Genomic DNA, 7,125 nt, shown 5'->3' with positions numbered 1-7,125 from the left:
TAGACTTCTGACCTCTGGAACTGTAATATAATATGTATGTGTTATCTTAAGACACTAAATTTGTGCCAATTCGTTGCAGCAGCAATAGGAAACTAATATAATGCATATAGAACAATCTAAATTATCCAGCATAGGAATGATTCAATTGATCATCACCTACCCGACAGTCAGGCCAGTTAAATGCAGTAAGAATTGAAGAACGGGTGGAAGAAAATAATATTCACAGTACTTACACTATGGAACATAATAAGCTCTTTATTGGCATTAACCCACTTGACTCTAAAAATCATACCCATTTTACAGATGAAGAAACTGAGGTATAGCCAGGTTAAATGACTGGCTCAGGATTATACTGGTAATAGATAGCAGAGCTTGAAGTCTGGCTCTAGAAAGGACACTCTTAACCTGTCATATATGAACCTCTAATATATGACATATGATGCACTGCGCTAACATTCTTTGTCAGGAGTGGTCAATCAACCACACTGTCTGTGTGGCATGTGGATTGCTTGTTCTTATTAAGGCTCCCTCCATCTGACACAATCATCTCTCTCAGACTTTCTCACTGCTGTCACTCCTGCCCTTAATAACTATGCCGGAGATGGTACATCTACAGCCATTTAGAAAAATAGGGGGCAGAACTAGGGTTCTTTCTTGTCCATTTAGTGCAGAATGTTCGCAGGAGCTGTCACACCAAGGATGGCTTTGTAAAGTCCTAATTCAGGCTGAGTTGTTAGAGGGCTGGATGCCCAATTACTGACACAAAAGTTGGTGTGGACAAAATGAGGTTGCAGACATAAGTCTGAGTTAGAACATAACAAGCATTAAAGAACAAACAAAAAATAATAGTTTAGATAAATTAGAATGTTTTTCATTAATTCTTCACTTGATTATAAGAAACTTCGTGGAAAGAATTACATTTAAATTCAATTTAAAGTTTTCACTATCTAGTGCAGTTCATTGAACTTAGTAGAAGTTAATTAAATATTCATTGGTTGATTACACCACCAAAAAAAAAAAAAATGTTATGGACATGTTTTATTGCTCAGCAGCCTCTTTTGAAGACTCTGGGATTTCTTCACATTAGTCTTAAAAATATAGCTCTATGACTGTCTCAACTGACATTTTCAAGGCCAGTGAAACTATTTCTGCAATTTCCTTTCCTCATAATCTTCTAGAACATAGAAAATTATTCAATTTGCTTTTAAAGGAGCAATAAGCAAACTAGAGAAGAACTATCCATGATAGATAAGGCTGCGGGCCCAGGATTCAGAATAACACAACGACCCCGGGATCCTGGGCCAGGAATGACATGCAGAATTGTAACAGGGAAGAACAAATCTGACTCCATGTTAGATCTGTTCATTCAGCTCTCCTCCTGCGCTTGGTCACGCAGGTTCTGCACCTTTTGTAAAAGAATGTTTCCCATAGCCTGAAATGTACAAGACAGCCCATTCTCAAGGCTCTGACCTTTAAGAGAGTAACACTTACCTATTCATTTAGAGATAAAAAGTTGCAGAATAGAGGATAACATTTGTCTTGTTGGAGGTTTACAGGGACACCATGACCTGACCTAGGTGGACAGCTGCAAGAACAGAGGATTCTGACACCAAGAAGCTTGCAATAAACAACCATACCCCTTCCCCCTTCTTAGTATAAAAGGAGCTTGGGGAATGTGGTTCTCCAGAACGTGAGTCCTCCCTCTTCTTGGTCTGCTGGCTTTCCAAATAAAGTCATTATTCCTTGCCCCAACACCTTGTCCCCTGATTTATTGGCGTGCTGTGTGGTGAACAGTATGAGATTGGACTCAGTAATAGAATGACCCTCTAAAATATGAGCTTTTTCTTCAAATGCTTACAAATCAACAAAACTTACAGAAAATTATCAGAGATCTCTAGCATAAGCCTTCTTTTAGGTAAAATAGCCATAACATTTACACTCTCAACTGTGTAACAGATGTTAGAGAAGGCAACTGTACTAGACCCTGCTCTTTGCTGAATTTTATGTCAACGGGGGCAAACTTTTGAAAAGTAAATGGCTATTAATTATTTCTGATTTAATAGCAACACAAACAACCTGTATGACCAGTTGGAAAGGAGAAAGTTCCATAAGGAAGACCTAGAACTTATGTCAAATTTCCAAAATGTCTTCTTCCTGTCCGTGCTGTACTTGAAGGGGTCCCTCCCATGGGGCTGGATGCAGGTGAAGACTGACAAAGCCTCTGGGCCTGAGAAGGTCTGGAGATGGAGAGCATGCTGTCTCAGAGAGATTCCATCAATTGCACGGAGGGGTGGCAAACCAGATTCGAGAGTGGAGGCTGCAAAAAGGGGAGTAGGGCTGGGACGACCCACTGCCTTCTTCCTGCCCTGTGAAGCTCTCCTCCTGCCCCCAGATTTTTCTCTCCCAAGTCGAGTCCTATTGTCTTTCTTCCTTTGTTCTCCTTTTCTAACCTACTCCTCTCCTTTTCACCTTTTTTTCTTTCTCTCCTTTATTTTCATATATAATTTCTTCTGTCTGCTCTTTTCTTCCTATTTAACTGCCCATAACAAGGAGGTGGTGTATCTTTTTCTTACTTTATGTTCATGGAATAAAGGTTTAAATTCTTTGCTTTTCATTTTGTTAATGAGCCAGGTGGACATTTTATGTATATTTTTCCTCTCTCACATTATTTCATTTTCAGGTCTTCAAAAATCGATCATCTTCTGTATCCTCTGTTTGTTGTTCTTCAAAGACAGGGTCGCCTTCCTACAGCCGACACATCTTCTAGTGCACAAACTTCTCTCCACTTCCCTCATCAGCAGAGATGCAGTCCAAGTGTCTCCGTGCTTCAGAGGGAGAAGCAGAACGTGGCCGAGACAGAACACTGCTTTTCAAAAAGGAGCAGTCGTGATGCTAAAACGGACAAAGAGCAATTGTGAGATTTTGTTTATGGACCTAGATTTCTCACCACTACTCTGATGGAACATAAAGGTGAGAGGTATTTTACCAGTGTGTGTTTTTTTTTTCTTAAAAATAACTTTCAGTGTCTAATGCTCATATGAAAACATGAGACACATTTTCAACTCCATTTAGATTTTTTTGTTACTGACAAAAATAGGTAACTCACTGATGCCATAAAATCTCTCTTTGTGGTTCAGGTAATGTCATCTAAGAAAACCAGTATGAATTTCAAACTCTTGAAAGCATTAAAGACAGAGGCCCTGCTATTCCAATGGGAATGCAGAAAATGTGAATAAATCATCATGTTCTGATGGCAAGGTATTACCAGAGATGAAGTGCACCTCAAGATACATGGTCATTTCTTACCTGGAAATTTTAATAGAATTTCATTTCTCTTAAGAAGGATAGAAAATTTTGCATCTTGTATGATCTCCAGATGATGAATACTCATCTGAATTACTACCAACATGCATCCCACGCAGATTTTTAAAAAATCATCAATCTGCCATCTTACCCACATTATTTTGTACCTTCGGGCTCTTGATGTAGTTTTTTATGAACAGGATTCAAATAAATTGGCTCTTTTTCCTTGGTGGTTTCTTTAATTACTTTGTTATTATCCAAGGAACTGGTTTAATTTAAATGAACACTGTGTTCCCGCTACTACTACCCGGAGAAAACACAGACACAGAACATGCTGTTTTGTAGTTAAAGTGTATTTCTCTGCACGGGGATGCCCGCATCGGGCAGTTCCACGGCACCTTCCCGTGTTACGGCAGGAGCAGAGCCAGCCCGTCTTGTGAAGTCAATGACTCCCCCCAAACTCCCGCTCACTTCACTAGACACAACAAATAAATTGTAAATGTATAAAGCAAGTCATAAGTAAATCTGATAGCATTTCATTTAAGCCAAGAAATCCAGCAAGTCTATATAGTTCTTCTCCCCAAAAAACATCTTTATAGGAGGGAGATTTTAAGACCAAGTATGGGCAGATGTTATCATGAGCGCTCCAATGCCCATCCCCTAACCTCCTGGATTTTGCCATTACACAAAGTCTTATTGAATTCTTATTTAGAACTGAAATGTTTGCAAAGGAGCAGAATTCCTCTCCTCTTTGTAGCTTCCATCCAATAAAAGTATAGCATAAATTTCAAAGGAACCTAATATATATATATATATATATATATATATATATATATATATATATATATATATATGAGTGTATATAAACATCAAGATGCTATAAAGTATTTTAGAGGCACCATGAAAATATAAAATTGTATTTCATTTCCTGAAATAGTTACAGTTTTCAAATCCAGCTCCATGTCTTTAACTGAAGCCATGTGTGAGAAAAGCGAGTTTAATCTTTGGAAACACTCAATTTGGGGCTGTTGACTGAGCCCGACAGATATCATGGCATTTCTCCTGTTGCAAGTAGAATGGAGGACAGGCTTGCACATCTAGTAAGGGATGAGCAGGAAGTGGAGCGATCGGGGGGAGAGTTCACTGCCTGTGCACAGGCTCGTGCTTTGTTTCATTTCGCATCTTTCACCGAAAATTTACATTTCCATCATACCACGGAGAAGGGAGCCTTCTTATTTTTCCAGTGTGCAAAGAAGTCAACTAAAACATGAAGTGGTGCTGCCTGGGGGACCCGGAGAGCTGGGACGTCCTTCAAACAGTAGCATCGAAAAGATGGGGCTATTGGAGAGAAGAAACTATTGTCACCAATCGTATCTTTCTAAGTCACACTAGGATTGTATTAAAGAGCTCACCTTCTGAAATTAAATACACAGAAATTTAAATGTGGTTATGTGAGCTTAGCTTCTTGACGCCTTAGTGTCCTCATTTTGAAAATGATGATGTAAACAGTGCCTGTTTGATTGGGTGGCACTGTAACAGAGGAGAGCGAATCTGACTTCCACATTGGTCTGTTCCTTTAGTTTTGCCCACTGTGCCCTGTTTTTCAGGCTTGGTCTTGCCAGCTCTGCACCTTTTGTACATGAATGTTGCCTTCAGCCTGTCTGATAAACAGGAGAGCCTTTTCTCAAGGCTCTGACCTTTAAGGATATTAACACTGTTGGACTCCTATAAAGATAACAAGTTGCAGAATAGAAAATAACCTTTGTTTTATTAGAGGTTTACAGGGACACCATGGCCTGACCCACATGGATGGCTGGCTGCAAGATCAAAGAATTCCTGCAGAAAGAAGTTTGCAACAACCAACCACACCCCTCTCCTGTTTTTCATCTAAGAGTAGCCTGTATTCTGACTGGAGCAGGATGGCTCTCCAAGGCATTAGTCTGCCATCCTCTCGGTCTGCCGGCTTTCCAAATAAAGTCGCTATTCCTTGCCCCAACACTTCGTCTCCCGATTTATTGGCCTGCCGTGCAGCGAGCAGAGTGAGTTTGGACTCGGCAGCAGTGCTGTGGGAGTTCAGTGCGAAGACACACCTGCAAGTCTTAGCACGGCTCCCGGAGTGTAATGCTCAGCGCCATGATCATTGCTGAAGCAGCTCAGAGAGCTCTCCTGATCCCCTGAAACAGACATCTGCGATGCCCCCGGGATTCAGCCCCCTGGGTAGTGTTTCTCAAAATGTGGTTCTAGGACTCCCTGCAGCAGACTCCCTTGGGGTCCTTGTGAACAGTGCGAATTCCTGGGCTACATCCCAGATGCCAGAACCCCCAGGTGTCAGGTTGGGACTCTCCACTTTTAACAAGCTTACTAAGTTTGCAAACCACTGCCCTAAATGAGGTCACCTCTCAGCCTGCCCTCCGAAGCGTGCGAGCCTGACACCAAGCATCCTTGACTCAGACAGCCGCAGTCATTACGGATACCTGCTGAGTCTTTTTCTACAAGTACTTATTCAGGTACAGAGTTAATGAGAAGGTGGTGTTAATGGAACAGACTCTATTAGATGGCTGTGCCCAGAACCCGCGGTACGTTTCTCTCCCTCCCTTCCGTAGCTAGATCACTTACGTACCTGCCTGTCTCTCCTTCTCTCTGCCAGGACATCCTGCATATCCTTCTAATCTAGCTCAGAGCCACTTCTTCGGAGAGCAACTCCTGACCACATTGCTTTCTTCCATTTTTGTATTCCTGCGCCAAACAGCATCTGGTTCTTTAACCACGTGGTGCTGATGCAGGAAAATAGGGCGTGAGAGGACGGCCGCGACCCAGGTTCCAGGCAAGTCCCTGAGATACAGCCCATCAGGTGAGGGTCCTTGGCTTCACACAGAAAAGAATTTAAGAGGGAGCCATAGTTGAGTGGAGGTAGATTTATCCAGAGAGATACATTCTTCATAGACAGATCGCAGGCCAGGGAGGCCACGAGGCATGGGGGTGTTTGGTTTAAGGTAGAAGTAGTTGCAGACTGCATAGACACAGTGGAGCCATCTCAGAAGGCAAACAAGAGGCCACGAGGCCTGGGGGTGTCAGCTTTTACGGGCTGGGTAACTCCACGTGCTAACGGGTGGGAGGGCTATTCCCGCTGCTTTGGGGGAGGGGTGGGGACTCCCAGGGACTGGGCCCTCACCCACTTTTGACCGTTTATGGTCAGCCTTCAAACTGTCAGGCGCCTGTGGGGGTGTCATTTACCGTATTATTGTATTACAGTGAGCGGGTAACAAAGTTCGGGGTCTACTGGTGTAACTGAGCAGGACTCATGGGGCCCTCCAGGGTCAGACCCCTGCCCCGTGTCCTCTGCTGTAGCCCCTCTCTGAAGCACCCAGATAATGGTATCTCATGCATATTTCCTGAGTTTTCAGTTGCTAAAAACCACCACCAAAGGGAAGAAATTAACTACTTGATGATCCAGAGAAAGTAACCCCCAGCCCTTGTGGAGCCTAAGGCTTGATAGAGTTGACCACCGTGCTACCGCCACATGGACCAGTCAGAGAACTGTGCATGCGCTGATCACGTACCCTGCGACCGCGCCCCCCCCCCCCCCCGCCGCCCCTTACCTGATCTTTAAATACGCTTTGCCAAATCCTTTGAGGAGTTGGGGTTTTCTTGGGCATGGGCCGCCCCGTCCTCCTTTGCTCAGCTCTGCAATAAAGCTTACTCTGCTCCAGACTCCCATGTTTCAGTCTGGCCTCATGGTGCATCAGGCAAGCGAACTGGCCTTCAGTAACGATGAGAGTTGAGTCTTCCACCATCTTGGTATCAACGGCTGTGTCATTCTTT

At 43.1% G+C, this 7,125-nt stretch overlaps 1 long non-coding RNA gene across 1 annotated transcript; it reads right to left on the bottom strand.

The window, feature by feature from the left end:
* Nucleotides 1–1,039: 1,039 nt before the first annotated feature.
* Nucleotides 1,040–6,791, bottom strand: LOC135318698 (uncharacterized). The gene is made up of 3 exons (XR_010376975.1): nt 5,924–6,791; nt 4,517–4,641; nt 1,040–2,892 (listed from the first exon to the last, which is right to left on the bottom strand). It is a non-coding gene; the product is annotated as an uncharacterized LOC135318698 (long non-coding RNA).
* Nucleotides 6,792–7,125: the final 334 nt, after the last annotated feature.

Source organism: Camelus dromedarius, chromosome 20, assembly GCF_036321535.1.
Source record: "Camelus dromedarius isolate mCamDro1 chromosome 20, mCamDro1.pat, whole genome shotgun sequence".
In the NCBI taxonomy this organism is placed as follows: domain Eukaryota; kingdom Metazoa; phylum Chordata; class Mammalia; order Artiodactyla; family Camelidae; genus Camelus; species Camelus dromedarius.
Note: the sequence above shows the minus strand (reverse complement) of the source record. Positions and strands in the feature narration are given on the sequence as shown.